General features: G+C 40.3%; 4 long non-coding RNA genes across 4 annotated transcripts; all 4 read left to right on the top strand.

The window, feature by feature from the left end:
- Positions 1-862: 862 nt before the first annotated feature.
- Positions 863-2,696, top strand: LOC136445018 (uncharacterized). Its single transcript, XR_010757372.1, has 3 exons — positions 863-1,135; positions 1,291-1,429; positions 1,847-2,696. It is a non-coding gene; the product is annotated as an uncharacterized lncRNA (long non-coding RNA).
- Positions 2,697-4,377: 1,681 nt separating this feature from the next.
- Positions 4,378-7,775, top strand: LOC136445030 (uncharacterized). The gene is made up of 3 exons (XR_010757374.1): positions 4,378-4,508; positions 6,052-6,194; positions 6,928-7,775. It is a non-coding gene; the product is annotated as an uncharacterized lncRNA (long non-coding RNA).
- A 662-nt stretch (positions 7,776-8,437) lies between these two features.
- Positions 8,438-11,653, top strand: LOC136444856 (uncharacterized). Its single transcript, XR_010757342.1, has 3 exons — positions 8,438-8,838; positions 9,451-9,610; positions 10,319-11,653. It is a non-coding gene; the product is annotated as an uncharacterized lncRNA (long non-coding RNA).
- A 1,467-nt stretch (positions 11,654-13,120) lies between these two features.
- On the top strand, positions 13,121-19,644 carry LOC136445026 (uncharacterized). Its single transcript, XR_010757373.1, has 2 exons — positions 13,121-13,540; positions 18,987-19,644. It is a non-coding gene; the product is annotated as an uncharacterized lncRNA (long non-coding RNA).
- Positions 19,645-20,115: the final 471 nt, after the last annotated feature.

Here is a 20,115-nt window from a genome sequence, read left to right on the forward strand (position 1 = left end):
ATATATATAGGGAAGAGAGAAATTAACTGTTTAATCCTGTACAAAACTTATTTCCCTATTTCATAAACTAAAGTACTGCAGAAAATTCAAATTTCTAATGCAACGATACAAACCGCCCAAATAGCACTCCTAATCAGGATGCGTCCGGAACCAAATAACTTAATTGTGCACTGATCGATCATTGCAGCCATACATTTTCATCACATTTAGAGCCTATAGCTATGCTCATGTTATTATAATCCACCATATAGATGAATAAAAACATGTGAATCTTTTTTTTCGGTGGCATATATGACGCCACGACATGACATGAAAATATTTCTCATGAATATAATGCAGATATCATTAAACCTTTGATAGCATTTCCATCTAATTACATGTATAGGCTTACACAATTATCCATGCAAAACGGCTGTTATTTTCTGTCCAGTTACGATTCGGTTGACGTCACTGGTCTAACCAGTCTTCAGACAAGTAGGAAGCTCGTATTTACTACATTCTGGGGCATTTTCGTCTACACGGACTGTTCGCAGCATTGGCAGGTGAGACAAGAGGTAGACGTCTATATCAAGGTTGCTTTGAAAGAGTGTTTTGCGGCATTGAGTCCGCTTTTTTTTAGCTGTTAACAGTTCTTACTCTTCATCTTCTCCAAGAAAGGGCACAGAGCTAGAGGAAATCGCTGTCTGAGTGTCGTCTGTTTCAGTTCCAGGCTCTGCCTTGTTTGGTGAAGGTAGAGCCTGGAACTGAAACAGGATGACACAGGCTAGAGATAGGTATAAAAGCCCCCAAACGTGCATAAAACATCGACCCTACATCTGATTGAAGACTACCTTAAATCGCTGTCTTTCTCGGAACACGGTATTCCGTGATTACTGTCTAGTTAGATTAGATTGACTTGAGAAGGCAATACCGTAACAGGTGCCGTCTGGTGTTTCCGGATTATTCATCAGATTTGGTTAGTTCAGAAAAGTAATCTATCAGAAAAACGGCATTTAGTCAATCTTTTTAGTAATGTACTGATCTTACTCTTCGCCTTCTTCTTCGATACGGGAAGACAGAGAAACGCGGACCACAAACACGCGCAGAACATTAACGCTGACCCACATCCTGCATCTGCTTTGAGATCAAGCGTCTGGTACTAATTATTGATTAATCTTATTGATAATAACCAGCAAAACCATAGCTTCAGCACTGCTTATGAATGTACACTTTAATTCTGCTTTTATCTTTACATCTGCTTGCAACCAGCTGGTGACCAGAGGCTATGCTTTTGCTCTTCTTGCATCACAGGATTTTCTGTTGACGAAGTACAGCGGTACAGTAAACATGAAGTCACTGAGGATTAACAACCAGGCTGTCTGCTGTGTCGCTGTTCTTGTGGGGCTGATATTCAGCGGATTCCTGATTTCTATGGGCATGGTATAGACCGGTAAATATCTTTCTTCCCAAATCTCAGACACACACAACTGTAGCACACACACACACACACACACACACACACACACACACACACACACACACACACAGACACACACACAGACACACACAAACATACACACACACACACACACACACACACACACACACACACACGCACACACACCTATGATGCAAAAACATACACATATCAACTAACTAACCAACCAACCAACCAACCAACCGACTAATCAATTAGCCAGTAATTAATAAAACGGATATGACATTTTCTACCAGATGGACTTTTCCTTCCAGAGAATGCTGACCGGGTACTGGTGGACTCCGATATCAAAGGTTCAGTTACAGGTTGTCTTAAGTTTTAGCAAGCTCCAATTTGTAAAGAGATTTTGTTATTTGGTCCACACCTTAGGACAGCCACATCTCATGCTCTCAGGATGGATGGACGGTAGCTACAGACAACGGGGCTGGGCTATGGAAACCAAACACAATGGCCCAGTTATCACATCGTCAGCGTGGTCGCAGCGACAACTACGGACTTCTGCAGGAGCTGCTGCGATGGTCGCCGACGAGTTCAAAGCTGTTTCTTCGACATTGCCACCGTCGATGACCTGTAGACACCTGCCATCAGTCCTGCCAGCCTACCAACTGTCGCTCTTCCGTTTATCACAGCCAACCCACTGTCGTTATAAGTACCACGGTGACCGTCTCTCACCAGTGTTCACTGATAGCCATCTTCTCCACACTAACAAATGCGTGGTGGGACATACGCAATTGCTTCAAAAGTTACAACTCTCGTGTCGCCATGCATCTTCCTTGTTATTCACCAAAGCTGTAGACTATAATGACGACATGATGACGTGGAATCCACATCTCTTTCTCGTCACGATGATGTCATCAGTCTTTGAGCTGTATAGTAGTCAGACTGTACCATAATGATGACGTAAACTTTACCATGAGATTTTGTCATGATATCGTTAACGGTGGACTACACTCGACCAATACTTTGCATTGAATGATAGCCACTCTTTTGTGCTCCGATTTCTTAGAGACCTTACGTCACTTTGACATAATGCGTGTTATCCAGACATTGTGTCTAATGTAATCGTTTAGTCTTTATGAAGTTTCGAGCTTCATTGAAACGTGTTGTAGACGAACTCTACAGTCGTATTCACACCGTGTAAGCCACATGATTCGAGGCAAAGTTTTAACTGGTCTGTTGTTTCCTCTGGTGCAAATAAAGCAAATTAACACGCGAAAAAGTCTGTTTGAGTCCAGTTATTTTTTTATCTTAAGTAGATAATATGATAAGGCATATCCGCTGAATCATAAAGCATGTGTATGAATGAGTGAAATGTTGTTTGGTCAATGAGTGAGTTATTTGTAAACTCATTGTTATAGACAAACATACTGTGCATTGTAAGAAGTTATCTGTAACTTTTCAAGAAGTATACCTGCAAACTATAGATTCCATTGAAAACATATGTTCTCTGCACAGTGTCGTAAATTTGCAGAGTGATTTGAAGACACGATAAAACTGCTAGTCCATATTTTAGTAGTTTTGACAATCTGAGTTGATTCGTGGGTGTAGATCTAGACCAGTGATGATGCAAAGTTAGGTTAACGTTGTATTCGCTCCGACAAGAACAACGTTTGGGGAGGTACACATCTTCAGAAGAACGAACAGAACGACGCCAACATGCGTGTCCATAAGTTGTGTTAGGGTCTAGTCAGTCTACCATTCCACCTAGGCTCAGTCTCCTTCACATCCGTCGCATCAAACACAGACGATTTGCACGTAGTCGCGTTCACAACATTGGGGCCAGCACTCATTTGCATGGAATCAATTCACGACTCCCCAGAGAGGCCTCCGAGATCATGCCTGGAGCCAAAATACCTGCTGTCCAGTCAATAGAATATGCTAAGGCCGGAGTTTTTTTTTTATTTTTTTTAATTTTTTTTTTATTCAAACATTTAAACAGAAATACAGAGTGACAAAAGGGGGCGCACTCAAGTGCAAGACTTATTTTGACGCTACCCCTTACATAAAAAAAACATACATATTTTACAGAGAGAAATCAAGTACAAGTGAAAAGCAAAGGAAAATCACATCAGACAGAAAATAATACATTGTACTTAATATAACAAGAAAGGATACGCGCAAGTCCAGTTTCCCACCCACTGATGAAATAGTTGGACACATTACAAAAAATGCCAGGACAACTGTGTTTTAAAAACGCTTAGTTGTAGTGATGAAGTTTTGGGTTGTTAATAGAATATTGGAGTTAACAACAGATGAATGTGAAGGACTACCACGGAGTAAAACGGAAACTTTAGCGTTGTCCGATAATGATGGGAAGTTAAGGGTGTGTCCTAAGAGCCTGGAGAGTTTGCCGAGGAGGGTTGAGCGTTGGGCATTGTACATAGGGCAGTGGAGTACTGTTTCGCGTTGGCACCCGCAGTTACATGCTGGGCTGTTTAGCAATCCTCGAGTAAAGAGACTGTGGTTTAGACTACAGGTGCCAATGCGAAGGCGTAATAGGTGAACACAGGAAAGGCGAGGGCCATGGCTAAAATAGTTGAGCTTAACAGGTCGTATGGTTTTTAAGAGAGCAGTTCGAAATTGACAGTAGTTTAAAGAGCGAGTTGACAAATCGAGGTTGTTCCAGTGGTGCGTCGAGTACGGAACAAAGGACCTGGCAAAACGATTTGTTGAATAATTTAGAGGCCGGAGTTACTTCAACATGTTAGGGAATTCTTCTTAGTTTTCCTCAAAACTGGAGACGTGTGGCATATATGACGCCTATGCATGACATGGAAATATTTTCCATGAATATAATCCAGATAGTATTCAAACCGTTGGCAGCATTTCCATCTAAGTACAGGCTACCGAGAGTACATATGCAAAACGGCTGTTATCTCCTATTGATAATTAGTTACGATTCAGTTGACACCGTACGTCACTGGTCTAACCACTTATTTACACAACCAGACAGCTCGTATTTCCTACTTACTGGAGCATTTTCGAGTTCGTCTACACGGACTGTTCGCAGCATTGATTGACAGGCGGAACGGTAGGTAGATGTTTATATTAAGGTTGATTTACACTACAGTTGTTTAATACGCCGTGTAACAATCAAACTGAAATATCCACTTCGCGTCATTATTAAGTTATTGACGTATATGTGTTCTTTATGTATCCGGATGTTTCATGCCCAGCTTAACTGGGTCACTTCGAGTCGAACCTTAGACTGCACCGATGTTTTCATCATATGATAACTCTTATCTCCTCAGTGCTTTTTTGACACAAAGGATAAAACAGGTGAACAGAAATGATACATGTATACATGTATAGAAGGAATACCTGGTTATCAACCACACACAATGAAGCCCCCTGTTACGCCTATCCAATTGTTACTCTGCATCAGACGGTTGGTCAAACTGACTTTTGTTGCTGTCTACTAGTATACTACAACCAAATTAGAGCGCGGGTCCGGAGGTAGCCCAAGGATTACTGAATTCTTGGCAGATAGATTCCACTAAGATTATTGAAAATAGGTGATGTCAGTTTTAGACCACCCCTGCCATCAAATCATTATTTTTTGATCAATTTGAATAATGATGATGCTTTCCTTACTCTCTGCACTCAACATGCATGTACTAGATGCAAGTTGAAAAAGTGTTTTTAATGATATTGATTCAGCAAGGACTAGGAACCGAATTGGGACCATCCAGTCCTGATTCAGAACCGGGTTTGCTACTACGCCACACCCACAACCACCCGAGCTGTGTGTCATTATTCAGATGGCCAATCCACATGAAAACAATAAGACCTATTAGCAAATGTTACAGCAAAAAAAACCTCAAATGTCGCAACGTCAAAAGAGCAGAAAACGCACTATGCTGTCTGCAATACTCAAGAACATGAATGGTTAACCTTTCTGATGACTTTAACTATACGCTAAGAATCGGTAAGAGAGAAAAATGTCACGGTTTTTCTGGGCCATCTATAATACAAAGTCGTTGAGGGAATGTAGGTCAACAAAGCTTTGTTTACTGTTGATGCAAATCTTACCTTCTTTGTGCGCATGCCTATGGATAAAGAATTTGTAACTTGGCGAAAGTTGTCTACAACCATTTTGTGACAAGAAGGTAGGTTTGAGTTGGTTTCCTTTCCCCAAACATGACAGAAGTCAGTCTATCTATCTATCTATTTGTCACATTTTACAACATAAGGTTATAGGTTGAATAAGTGGTTCGTCCATGTCTTAAGGTGAGAATCACTATGGCGTGCTATCTGCTGGTGAAGGGCAGTTATAGACGTAAATGCAACAAAACTCAACCGATGAGCACATGACAGCGCTAGGGCATAGGATGAAATCTACATGCTCGAATCAGCCGATCGACCAAAAATGGCAGGTGTTGCGGTCATGCTACTGCAAAGATATATAGAGTGAGACATTTTCGGCACAAAATTATACACGATACTTTTAAGAACGTAATGCATGTGTTGTTCGGACATGTGACGTTGTTGATTGAGTATATTAATGCACACCTTCAGCATCCTTTGCCGTTGTTGTAACCACGTTTTTAAACTGCAACTATTTCTACATACAGACGGCAGACCGAGATACAGCAACATGGGTCTAAACATGCAGGTTGTTTGTGTGGTGGCGATCATCGTGGGACTAATGTTCAGCGGCACCCTCATCACCATGGGGATGGTGTAAACAGATAAAAAAAACTTATCTACAGTTAGGGTACGTTTCTCTCTATGTACTGCAGCGTTTCGTTGTATTTTTTTGATCTGAAGATGGTAGGGCTCAGCTCGCCAGCTTGGAGTGGTAGATAGCCCTTGTGCATGTGCACGGGAAAAAGTGACATAGTAGTAGGTTTGAGCCCCCCTAGTCAAATACAGTTCTTGGGAAGTAGGAATATATGTAGCAGTCCTTGTTGAATTTGATTTGTTTGTACGAGTTCGGGTAATTATTACGTGATTGGCGTGGGTTTACAGCAGTTGTGTGTCGACCGGCAGGGCCGGGCGGCCCTGTCTAGATTTCTGTAGAATGGTCAGTCTATTAGCTGTTCTTCTAATTTTAAGTGTGTCCCATTCTAGGTCAGAAATTAGCACAGTGGCACTATGATGAGTGTTGGGACTTTTGTAAGAGTTAGAGACGCATCATTTTTGAACGGATTCGATTGATATGATCCATGTGGTATAGGTCGCTAGGAGGCGCGATTATAGTCAAGCTTGTCTCGCTGTAACAATGATAACGACGGTAAGTCATAAACAATGTCTCAAGTCAACTTTTAGAACGTGATAGTCAGAATCATTTGATAGTTTTAAGAACCATTCCATTTTCAACCAATTGAAAGATCGTAAGAGGCATTGTATTTCTTGTGTACTTAACTGATGTTGAAATGTTTGGAAACAATGATGATATTACTGATCAGTGGAAGGATTGTATAATCATGTTGTGGTAATCACGCTAGAAGCTCTCAGGAAGGATGGGCGGGAGCTACAGACAGTCGACTGGGCACCAAAACAACCAGTCATCACATCCTCAGCGTCTTCACAGCGACACCTACTTTCTGTTGGAGCTACTGCAACAATGGCCGCTGCCTCTTCGACATGGCCATCGTCTTGATCTGTAGACAACTTACCGACTGTCACTCTTCTGTCTAAAGCCAACCCACCGTTGTTTTAAGTACTAGCACCACGACTGAGTGTCTCTCACGATCACCAGTGTTCACTGATAGTCATCTTTACACATTAACAAATGCGTGGTGGGATATATGCTGTAACTTCACACACTACAGAGCTTGTGTCTCCATTGAATTCAGTCTCCTTGTTCATTTCAGCGAAGCTACAGACTATAATGACGACGTGGTGACGTAAAATTCACCTCAAACGGTTTTTCGTCACGGTGATGTCATTTGAGCTGTATAGTAGTCAGACTGTACCGTAATGATGACCTAAACTTTACCATGAGATTTTGTCATGATATCGTAATGGTGGACTACACTCGACCAATACTTTGCATTGAATAATAGCCGCTATTTTGTGCTCCGATTTCTTAGAGACCTTACGTCACTTTGACATAATGTGTGTTATCCTGACATTGTGTCTAATATCATCGATTAGTCTGTATGAAGTTTTGAGCCTGATTGAAACGTGTTGTAGATTAACTCTACAGTCGTATTCACATCGTGTAAGCCACATGATTCGAGGCAAAGTTTTGACTGGTCTACTGTTACAGGAAGAATTCTGAAATTCACATTGTTAATCTAATTGTGGATCCAAATAAGGTGCAAATAAAGCAAACTAACACACATGAAAACATACAGTTTCAGTCCAATTATTCTTATCTTTAGCAGATAACATAATATGGCATATCCGCTGAATTATAAAGCATGCATATGATTGAGTGAGTGAAAGAGAATATGTCGAAATGGATCAATCGAGTGAGTTTCTAAACCGAATGCCTACACACGCACTATACATATAAAGAATTTATCTCCAAGTCTCTGAAAGTTACAACTGCGAAGAAATAAATGACACCGAAAACATATGCTTCTCGGCGCAGATTATAAAAAGTCATTAAACATATCAAAAGGACAAAGGGATATATTAAACATAACAAAAGGACATAGGGATATAGCAAAACCTCCAGTCTATAGTTTTGACTTATCGTGTTAAATCGAGGGATGAAACGAAGTTAGGTTGTTTGCACTCCAACATGAACAAAATTTTGGGAGGTAAACATCTTCAGAAGAACGGGCACATCAATAAGTTATGACAGTGTGTAGTCATCCATACTCTGCTTTGACAACTTGCCATTGCTCGAATGCGGACTTTAGCTTGGCATCTTTCACATTCGTCGCAATAAACATGGGCGATTTGCACGCATTCACAGCATTGGTAGCAGCTCTCATTTGCATGGAATCAAAACACGCCTCCCCAGAGAGGCCTCCGAGATCATGCCTGGAGCCAACACACCTGCTGTCCCTTCAAGAGATGGTGAGAAGGCCGACCTGCGGGGTTATTTCAACACGTGAAGTCTCTCCTAAGTCTTCTCGAAAACGCGATTCCTTTTATTTTCATTGTAACGTTGCTGACAAAAGAAAATAGTGGGATTTATCATTCGTCGCATTAAAACATAGACGATTTGCAGTTGAATATTTGCTTTCACATCATCGATGACAGCTCTCATTTGCATAGAGTGAAATTACTACCCCACAGAGAGGCCGTTCAACAAGATTTTAGTGTGTTAATTGAGCTGAATTAGGTCACCAGGCAGAGCTCTTCAAAACAAGAAAGTCCTCCTTGTTTTGAGCGCATGTCTAGATCTTAAGAAGAGGATTTGTAACTTGGCGAAGTTGTGACCTTGTCCTGGACATAAGGTAAGTTTGAGTTGGTTCCATTTCGCTGAACATGACAAAATTCAGTTGCATTTTTCAACATCTTCCAAGGCAAAATATTGATTAATGTCATTATTCAGGTGTTCGTCTGTTATGTATGGTGAGAAGCAAAATGGCGTGCCATCTACCGCTGAAGGGTTTCCAGCGAAGTGTTATAGATGCTACTTAGTGGTCTAATGCAACAAAACCAAGCAACACATGATAGCGCTAGGGCATAGGGTGAAATTTGCATGTTCAAATCATACGGTAATTTGAATGACATGCTGCTACCTGTAATTAATGTACATATTGGATGGATGTTTGTTGCGTTGTCATCGTTACTGTATGTATTGTTATTTTGATGTTGTATTTGTATGTGATAAGAAGTCCAGGAAGACTAGTGATGTGCCTTAGGGCCCATCGCTAATGGATTTTCTTCAATAAAGTTCAATAAAGTTCAAGTTCAAGTCGAGCGACGAAAACGCCAGGTGTTGCGTGTAATGCTGCAAATACATAAACACATTGTTGGCACAAATACACAATGATTTTAAGAATACAGCTTTTCGTTAATTTCACGTGGTTGATTGACATCTTTTTTCACACACACATCTTCAGCGTTGTTGGAAGCGTACTCCCAAACTGCAACAAAATTCTACACCGCTGTCGTGACAGAGCTAGTTACAACAACATGAGTCTGAATATCAAGGTTGTACTTGCGATGGCGATCATCTTGGGACTGATGGTCAGCGTCAGCCTCTTAGGGGTGGTGTAACAGGTAAAACCTTACATAGAGTTAGGAGTTAGCTTGCTGTTATTTACCTTCGCCAAGAAGGTTATGTTTTCGATTTTGCTAAATTTATGGTAGAGTGGCTGTGGATGTAAACAGCATAACTCGAGAAGCTGTAAATGGATGCGCATCATTTTTGGTAGGTGGGCAGGATTCGGGGAGTCCCTAGGGAGACAAAAGTCAAGTTCGATAATGGGTCTCTTAGTGGTTATCTGCGGTACTGCAGTGGAATTTCAAAGTTTGAGGTCTCCTTTTCTGAAGGTGCCATGGTAATCATTCCTGAGGGGTGGATAACCCATGGGACAGGAAATACGCGGTGTAAAATTGGCCCCCTAGCGGCTATTTGGAACTGCAGTTGGCCTTCGGCGGAGGATGACTTATTTGTTGAAATACACAAGTTATCAAAAACAATGTCTCATATCAAATTTTAGAACGCGAAATTATCTTATGAGCAAATCAATTTAGTTAACTGAAATATCGTAACAGCTTCAATGTCTTTCTTTTGTGCTATAATGCTTATAAAATCTTTGACAAACAATCTTGATATTACTGATAGGCTGCTGATTACATAATTATGTCGTAGTATGGGTTTTTCATACGAAGATTCCACATCATATCCTTCAATACAGTTCATGTCTCATCTGCATAGTATTCCTATCCAGAAAATTGAAGCCATTTTATCCTTTTCTGGTTCAGGCAATCATGTAAATGATCATGATTGACAGCTACAGGGGACGATGTTCCTGGCAACGCTGAGGCACCTGCCTGTCAACGGCTCCATCACGACAAGGCTGTGTAATATGCAAAAACAACAGGTCTGTTCAGAACTGACCATCTCGTTTCTGACAAGAATGCGTCAACAAGAACATCTCAATTTTCCAGCATCGTGGTTTAGATACTTCTCTAGGAATCATAACTCTCTGTATGTGTTCAAATAATTTGGGGTGAAAAGTTGAAACATGTAATTTTGGCAGATATGTTTTAGTCTTTTTTAAGTCTGTTTTAGGGTTACTTTAGAATATTTGCTGATATCGTTAATGCTATACTCTTGGTGAATACAGCAGGTGTAGGTTATGTATTTTGCCATATGTATTCTTTTTTTGGCTTTTATATGTGGTTTTTATTTTTCAAAACCGGAACATTTGTAAGTTGTGTCTACGTTAAATGGCGAAATAATCTCTAACATATTTGCGTTTTAAACACTTTTTTGCCTGTCATTATCATTGAAACGTATCATTGGAATTTCGATCAATAAACTTTTCACAGTTGTTCAATAATCAACACTATTGCATCTATCTAACGTCTATTTATCTAGACTGTTGTTCGTGTTAGGAAAAGTGAATATAGTAACTCACTGTAAGACTATGTATGCTAGAGTAAAGACATGGTGGTAAGGAAGGCACCGCTGCCTCAATACCTTTTGCTTTTAAATACTGTTACCTTTACCTGTACCTAGTCCCATCCTCATGCCTGAGGGTTGGGGACTATGGTGGCGTCCAGTGTCAGCCTCTTCTATTCCATCCTGTCTCTGACTCGGTGAGAACACTCCGTCAGTGGTAGGCCCATCCAGTCTCTCCCACCTGTCTCTGTCTCTGAACACTCTGCCAGTGGAAGGTCCATCCAGTCTCTCCCTACCGTCTCTGTCTCTGTGAGAACAATCTGCCAGTGGTAGGCCCATTCAGTCTCGAATACTGTTATTGTTCCACTCCAAATGATAAATGGCGTCCTTCAAGACAGAAGGTCGTCAGGAGCGGCGGCACACCGACGAGAACAATGGCCTGGTTGAGGACGACATTTTGCTGACGTCTGCCTTGACGCCTAGAGCATCTCCAGTGGAAGGTGCCAAATATCATTAGGTAAACACAATGCCATGTGATGAACTAGCCTTCAGCCAGCCTCGTAATGTTTAAGTTTAACCTTTGAGCTGATTTTAATCCTAGAATCCATGAACTTCTTTCACCGTAATATGATATGATGCAGTATGACATGATTCTGTATTATATACTAGAATAAAACATGATACATACTCGACTCTAAAACGTTATTTCATTGTCCTTAAGTGGTCTAGCTATATGACCTTACAACGTATACGGATGACATTAAGGTGTATTCGTCTTATTTGGTTGTTTGTATTGCATACCCGCGGTAGACCGCCTAGCATGGCGTATCACACCAGCTTTGTAATGAATGTATAGTAGTAATGTCGAAAACTTCTCCTTGATACCAAATTAGTAACAAGACAGTGCAGTTTTTTTTGGCTGTATGTTTGCAACGATCCCTAGCCATCCGGATCAGACCGCACTAGTACTACCACAGCCCGAGGATATCTCCAGTTTGGCATGCTACAGTGGCACCTGACTGTGGAATATTCTAGTGTCACACGGCGACGTCTTCCCCTCATGAACAACACCGTGCCTTGTTTCTTGCATCCTTCGGCTGAGATAGAGATGGTTTGGGGGAATATTTTCGAGAACGCTTTGGTGCTGTTTATCGTGCTCGGGGCTGTTGGCATCGTTTGGGCCTTTATTGTCACGATGTGAGACGCCGAAAGAGACGAATAGAGTAAGTTGCACCTGTATAATATACGTGTGGGGACGTAGTGTACGTAGCTGTCTACTTAACATGTTGATGACAGCGTCATGACGTTGATATTTTCAGAATTCACTGAATGGGGTCGCGTGGCGTAACGGCAGGGTGTTCGACCTAGAGCCCAGCGGTCCCGGGTTCGAATCCACCAACTCCACCGATGTCATGCCCTTGGGAAAGGCACTTAAAACACGACTTTCCTCACTCCACCCAGGTGTAAAAATGGGTATATTGTTCTCTGTACGCGGCTCTGTTAATATAAGTTCAGTGCAGTGCCACGTCGTCATTTTCTGTCGAAAAGCAAAAAAGGTCTAATATTTGACATTATATTATACATATATATAGTCCTAAACTGGTGATTTAAGGACATATTATATAATTGTGGGTATTGTCGATTTATGATGATTAAAACACGTTAACGTTGCGGTGAGGAGGGTTGAGTTTTAAGGAAGAATGAAAAGTCGGTGTTTTATGACGCTTTGTACGTGACGTTTAAAGTTAACTTGTAATATACTTTTTTGATCCAAATGGCTGATTCAAATATAACGTGTGAAGTAGATATGGCTTGTTATGTACATTTAATCCTTCACCATATACGTGCCCATTGGGTTAACTATAACGGTTCAACCTTCATTCTGCCCTTTTATATATACCATTGTCTGCTGCGTGCATGAAATGTTACGTCTGAGTTGTTTACTGTTAATGACGCATGATTATGATCTTAAAATGCTTACAGTGTGTGCTAAATGAGCCAGACGGTTTGCTACTATAAGACTCAAGCTTGTTTTACAAGGGGGGGGGGGGGGTAACATACTGCATGTATTAAAGTTAGTTATTAAAGCATGTATTAAAGTATGTATTAAAGTTAGTTATTAAAGTAGTAAAGTTATACCTTCCTTGGTACATGTTTTGGGAGTTTCAGTAGTCATAGTTGTTTGATATATCAAGTAAATTCAGACACTTGCTTTAAAATGTCCTTACGACATTCGCATCTGCATTGATTCATCTCCCATTTCTAGCAAAATAAATGTTTGATATGATGCTCTTCGACGTTGCCTGAACCTTTGTTACGATCCCGAAGCTCCAGTGACCTTTGTCCTGAGGCTATATATTTTCCTGATCTACCAGCAGTGTTCGCCTGTGCGACATTTGCTCCTGTGCCATTGTAGTACCCGCAACGTATACTGTGGACTCCCTTCCGTAAACAAAAATGATGGGTCTGGATAAGATCGTGGAGAACTTTTCGGTGTTGTTCATCGTTCTCGGCTCTGTTGCTGTCGTGTGGGCCTTCATTATGATGGTGTGAGGTGACTGGAGGGTGTGTGCGTTACGGTGAGTGTCTAGTTCATATATCGCCTGGATAATTACATGAGCAGAAAGTCTACAACAGAAGCGTAGAACGTCTGGTACAGTATTGTTTCTCGGTTCTAGTAAAACTAGCTAACGCTCTCTATACTTATCGTATGGAACTGTCTTCTAGGACTGTGCGACATATCTTATTTGAATCAGATTTCTGGTTGAAGTACATAGTTTGAAGTAAAGATAGGGTTTATTGGCCGAACAATGAGATTTTCCACCCCTTTAATCACTCACTAAATATCATTAGTCACAAATAATGTACCATTGGTTATTATGTGTTACTTAGGTGCAGACGTAGAACTCACAAAATGGATTACTGTATAAACGCTGATGCTACCATTATGTATGGATTGAGGCCTCAAACTATACATAACTATGTCAAGACACATGAACAATACCATAACAACAGTGAAAGTTCCTGTTTGCATCTTCTGATTTACCTTATTACAAATAGTCATTATTCATATACTCGTTTCCGAGTGTCGTAGGAAACACTAACGTACGTGGTCGTAGCTCTGTTCATAATGGCGACACTACTTAGACATAAACACCCATGTTCCTGTGTGCATCTTTGAAATTTTACTAGCGTCTGCATTTTGTTTAAAGTTTGATTTTTGGGTCATTCTAATAGATTGTGAGTTTTAATATGCACATCAAAGCACATAAGTCTTATGTATATCATTAATAAATTCTGATGACGACAGAGATTTAAAGATGATAAAGTTTTATCTTTTTTTCACTCTTAACGTTACACCATACTGAAACAAAGTCTCCATTCTACTGAACGATTTATGATTTTTGTTCCACATGTAGAGACATGATTTCACGAGCATGTTGCCTATAATTATAGTGGCTTATTTCACGAAAATGTTTGTCATGTCTGACAGGAAAGTGGCAATTATTCACGCCGGTGTCTGTTCTCATGATGTCTTACATGACACATTTTCACAGCAGGAACTGGAGTGTGCATTCAATAAGTGACCTACATGTAGATAGTGCAAGAAAGATGCATGAAGAAAGGAGATAATGTTCCTGCTCGTGCTTTCATGTTTTTTTTTATCTAGGTAGTGGCTTAAGCTATAATGTTGTCTGTGTAATGTAGTTAAGATGTCAAATTGCCAAGGTAGTTGCTTTAGAATTGGTATGCTTCCGTCGACCTACTGGTATCTGTATTCTACTAGACAGTAGCTGCCCTACCCTGTACTTTTGCTGATCTGTCGTCCCATGAGTTGTTACTCTTAGTCGCGTGTTTGAATTTGAGTTTGAGTTGTCTGTCGTTACTCATGCATGATAATTACCTTCAAATGTCAAAGTGCACGTGTGTGCTAGGTGCGTCACATGTGGCTAGTAGTTAAATGTTTCCACTAAACGTTGAAGACCCTTGTCATCAGCATAATGTCATCATTGTTATATCTTTATATCTCGATATCATTATCAATATACATGTACTCCTTACCATTGTAATCATTATTATAGTTTGTACTATGTATATGATTATTGAGTTACGTCCTGATCCTTTGAATGCAGGAAGCAGTGTCATCATCACCGATCCTGTCGATAATACACATACATGAACCTATATCTAAACGTCCAGTTTTCATATAGCTGTTTGCCATTATCAGGATTGTCAGGATATCTAAGTGTTGTTGCTGAATGGCACATGGTTCCTACGGTCATTGAACTTTTGAAGGTCTGCACTCCAAGGCTCAGACTTGCTGGTCTGTTCTATTGTTTATTTGGAAAATGTTTCGGCTCTAGACTGCTGACCGAGACATTTCGTGCCCCTTTGATTCCAGTCAATGTTCGGCTAGCTGTGCCCTTTGTTTGCAAATCAGACAACAATAAGAAAAGCTAACTATAATTTGGGGCTCTGTTCATTCGCCTTGAAGCATGACGGTTTTACAATGTTCATCTAGTCTGTCCGACATTAAAGTCAATCATCGTATGATAGTTTGACGGCAGACACATAATACGAAATCAATTCAACGTACAAGAAACTTGGTTTATTGGTGGATATTTCAGCCTTTTACTCTGATAGCAGGGCAATATCTGTATCTGTATCTGTATCTATATAGCCGGTATAACCGCCATTATGCGTAACACACCAGCTTCGCAGGCACGCGGCGCGGAGCAGCTGGTCATATTACACCGAACGGTCTGTTACACCTAGTCTTTGCATATCTGACTGCAACCGTTCTTTAAAGCTACTTAGTGAGGAAGCTCTTACAGTGAGACCGTCGGTAAAACTGTCTATCCATTTCCCTCAGTTACTTGATACGCGCTGAATGCCAAAGATAACTTTGCCGTGATTTCTGAATAGATGACGAGGTGAAAAAGTCAATAACCTTGGAAAAATCCAGTAAGAACCGGTCATATCCAGTGTATGAAGTGTCGATGTCGGTGGTTTAAAGAACACAATGACAACCTTTGTGGTCTTGCAACATTTCCTCAAAATGCCCCAAGCATTCTGGTGAAAGCTCTGATGTTGCTTTGTAAATAACTGACGGAGCGGAGAGTGCGTTATTGCGTAGAATGTCATAGCTGGAAGGTAGAGGGGTGCTGGAATATGACACCAAAGTCCTTATATCTCGACTCAGAAGATGGTGAAATGCATGTTCAATCATTTTTTATCAATACTTGTGGTGTAAAAGATGTGTCTAGTATTGCTGTATTCGTAATGTATCTCATATAGATCTGAAAAAAAGATGATGTCTATGAATTCAGGTAACCCCTTTCGCCAATGCTCACTCGACCTCGTTGTTGGACTCATACAATGTATGATATTAAGAGAGTACACAAATGTTAAATGCCCCAGTCATATAGGGACTTATTAAAAAAATTCCTGTACAATCTATATTCTGATATCGTTTATCTGTTTCGTTGGTTTATTCGTTGTGAAATGTATTTTTGACGACGATTACTGGATTTGCGTTTTCTGCTGACGAGCATTCTTTGGATTCTAGGCTTGTCAGCGCCTTAGGGAGAGAAGACATGTTTTCAGGTATTGAAGAAAGTGAAAGAGATAGGCATTTGAGAGGTCAGTAGCCTGTAGAGTGGAAGTGGCAGGATATTTGCTCACTTCAAAGGATAAGTTCTTAAGCTTGTAGGTAAATACATGTACTTAAGACACCGACAGCTACATTGCCAGAGAACAATGACCGACGAGCCGTTACGATGCACCCTATCTCTCACATGCAGAAGTCGCTTAGAAAACCGATTTACCTCTTTGCACAAAGTATAATTTTCTGCCTCATTAACGTTTTACTCTCTCTATTTGGTCGATGACTTAGGTTACCATAAATTCTCTAACTCTTAGTTTAGACAACACAGTTGCAACAATGTCATTCATGTAATATCTATTTAGAGTCCATTCCGAGTCACCGCGAGGGTTTTATGATAATATTTGTAATCATTTTGAAAAATTTCTAATAAAAAAATATCTGACTGACAACAGTTCAAAATATTTCTAAAAAATCAAATACAAAAATATGAATTTATTTGAATTTAATTAGATAATTTAGAAATATTTTGTAAGTATCTGCACAAAAACCTCTTTATTTGTAATAATTTCTTAACATCTATGTGATTATTTAACTTTTAGAAATATTAACAAAAAATGGTAGAAAATGGTTAACAATGGTAGAATGGTGATTGCCCCCATAAAAGTAGGTGCTAATCTGGCCCTTCTGTCTGCCTTTGTACATCTTTAGACTTCACTGCAGGACACCGCTCGGTCCTTTGTGGAAAGCATTCTTCCCAAAACTTCGTAAGGATGTGTGAATTACTTTCTTCCCAGCCCTCTGACCTATTTATGGAGATGTTACAAATAATGGTAGAAAATGGTAAGAAATTGTAAATAATTGTAAATAATGGTAGAATGCTGTTACCATTATTTAGAAACCATTGTAAATATCATATTCTATATCATGAATATTTCTAAAGTTGTAGAAAACTTAAGAAATATTCATAAAGTTGAAATCACATTCAAAATATTTCAAAAGTATCAAATCCCTTACACAAATAATAACAATAACTTGAAAATAGTTCTAAATTATGACAATAACAACCCTCGCGGTGACTTAGAATGGACTCTATAGTCACTTATCAATAGAAATCTGGAACATATTTTCAAATCCCCTGCTGGTGAAATGAAGACTTCAAGTGCCCCGGGATATCGTCAGGGATTGTCTCATGACTTCTCTCATTGTTTTCAGAAGATATCTGATTCATTCACGGAAACAAAAAAACTCACTTCTGTTCCTTGCAGAGGAAGATATTGGAAAATGTGTCTACTGAAAATGCATTCAACCTTTTTTTTTAGCCTTCCTGTTTCAGAGTCTGCAACAAAAATATACCTGCACTTCCGAAGGAAGATGATAGGTGGCTCAAGTGCATGTAAACGTCCCCATTATAATCACAAAGGCTATTGACGATGACCACTCAGAAATCGCAACCATAGTATGTCCGTTCTCTGTTGTGGTTGCACTTGGGTTTAACGTTGACGTAAAACGGTGTAATAGTCGCAAAACCACAGACCTGCCCTGAGAAAGGCGGGTCTCGGGTTATTTATGTCTCTTAAATGTCAGGGCGCTTGCGCCGACACAACGATCGAGAGAAAAACAGCTAGTCTGCCATTGATCAATGTAGACCCCTTGAGGGAAAGATCTTGTTGAATGTATATCATTGGCTGCGAATGAATGCAACAATGCGTCCTTGTACACTGCGCGAGAAGCTGATATTCGGCCTTGCACTGGCCGTTGCCTGTATCTTCATCTTAATGGCATCTCCCTTCATGTGAAGATCGTCCTATAAGGTTTGTCACCTCAGAAAAAAGCTTTTCGGTGGGCATTGTTTTGTGGGCGTTCCCAGTGTTTTATTTGTTATGTGTTATGGGTGTTCTTGGCATTGATTCAAAGGGAGAATATATCTCTGTCTTTTTCGTTTATGACTTTGATCACACATGTCCATAAGGTTGAACAATGTGCAATGGAAATGATTTAGATGTAGTTTTAACATATGGTGTCTAGTTGGAGCATAAGTGAAGAGAAGGGCGGTCACTGTTCCCATGACCTCCGGCAATGTTGAACTTACTCATGCATTTTTACCTACACACGTACATGCACGCGAGTCTTCAGCGAGTTAATTGATGAACTGTTTTCGGGTCCTCACGTGTGTGTGTGTGTGTGTGTGTGTGTGTGTGTGTGTGTGTGTGTGTGTGTTTGTGTGTGTGTGTGTGATCTGTGTGTGAGTGTCTGTGGATTGATCTTTATGATATTTGGATTATGGCTAGGTGTGGGCAAAACGAAGGACAAGGTCGGCAATGATAGTTACTGTGTGACTCTAGCAGCTGTAGAGATATCAGCAGCCCTATGTTTTGTTAAAAGTGACTTAACGTTAAATCATTCTTCTTTACATGCAGGTTTGGGCTCTACCTGCTGCAATGATGGCAGCCAGCCAGAAGAAGACGTGGCCCAACATGTTGAAGTGATGTCATCACGCCACATCCATCAAGCTGAAGTACCACAAGCTACATAATCTCTTCGGAATTCTTCGGAAACCTTCGGCTACTTTCGACTACCTTCGTCTCTACGTTGCCGAGCATAACGTCAGCACCAGCCTGTACATCATGTGAACCATATATCAACTTGACACAGTGAACTCTCATTCCACAACGCCACTTCTCGCTGCTAGGTGGCGCTTCAGCAAAAAAAATAATGCGGTCCATATCTTGGTCAGCTTGTATCTCTTGTCATAAACCATTTTCGTAACTTACGTCCATGTCGACAGTGATTGAAACACAAATCACAACAAGCCATCACCAATAGAGAATTTGTAAATGTTGAGATCGTTCAACTCGCATAGTCTTCACAACGGCACGTAAAGTCGTAACTTGCCAACTTCGCATCTTGCCTTAAATCGGTGCACTGGAATCTTGTGGGGTAGCAATGTCTGCTGTTTACAACTTTGTCCAAATATACAGCAATAAAGGTGGTGGGTATATTAAGCCCTTTCTACGATATGCCAGTACAAAGATGTATTTTGTTCTCAATTATACGTGAATCTACAAAGATCTCGAATATCTTCGTGTTTGGATGACTTTTTCTGTCAATGCCCGGTAAGATATGTGGTTCATAACTCAAATACGCTTTGGAGAAATCAGAATTGCGAATCTTTCTCGATAACGGTGCAGGATACCAAAGAAGAGTGTGTAGCACATTCAACCGGATGACAAATTCAAAGGGAAAGCAAGCAATGTCTTAAGCTTGGTACAAGTACAAATATAAGTGGAGGGATTAGAGTTAACACTTGACAAACGCGAATCGTCTGTTAGTTTTAAGCCATTCCCATTCTGTACTCGACCATTTGGTATGTACAGTGTCCCGTCAGAAATAGCGGTAATACCATGAAAAAGTGAGTATATATGATTAATATGATTTGCATAATCAATGAGGAAAGTTTATAAATCCGCTGCTTTCCATTATTGGACTCTCAAACACATGCGTTCTTATCAGTGTGTTTCAACTCCTTTTGCCCCAGTCGTAAGGACA

Source organism: Branchiostoma lanceolatum, chromosome 1 (assembly GCF_035083965.1).
Source record: "Branchiostoma lanceolatum isolate klBraLanc5 chromosome 1, klBraLanc5.hap2, whole genome shotgun sequence".
Classification (NCBI taxonomy): Eukaryota; Metazoa; Chordata; class Leptocardii; order Amphioxiformes; family Branchiostomatidae; genus Branchiostoma; species Branchiostoma lanceolatum.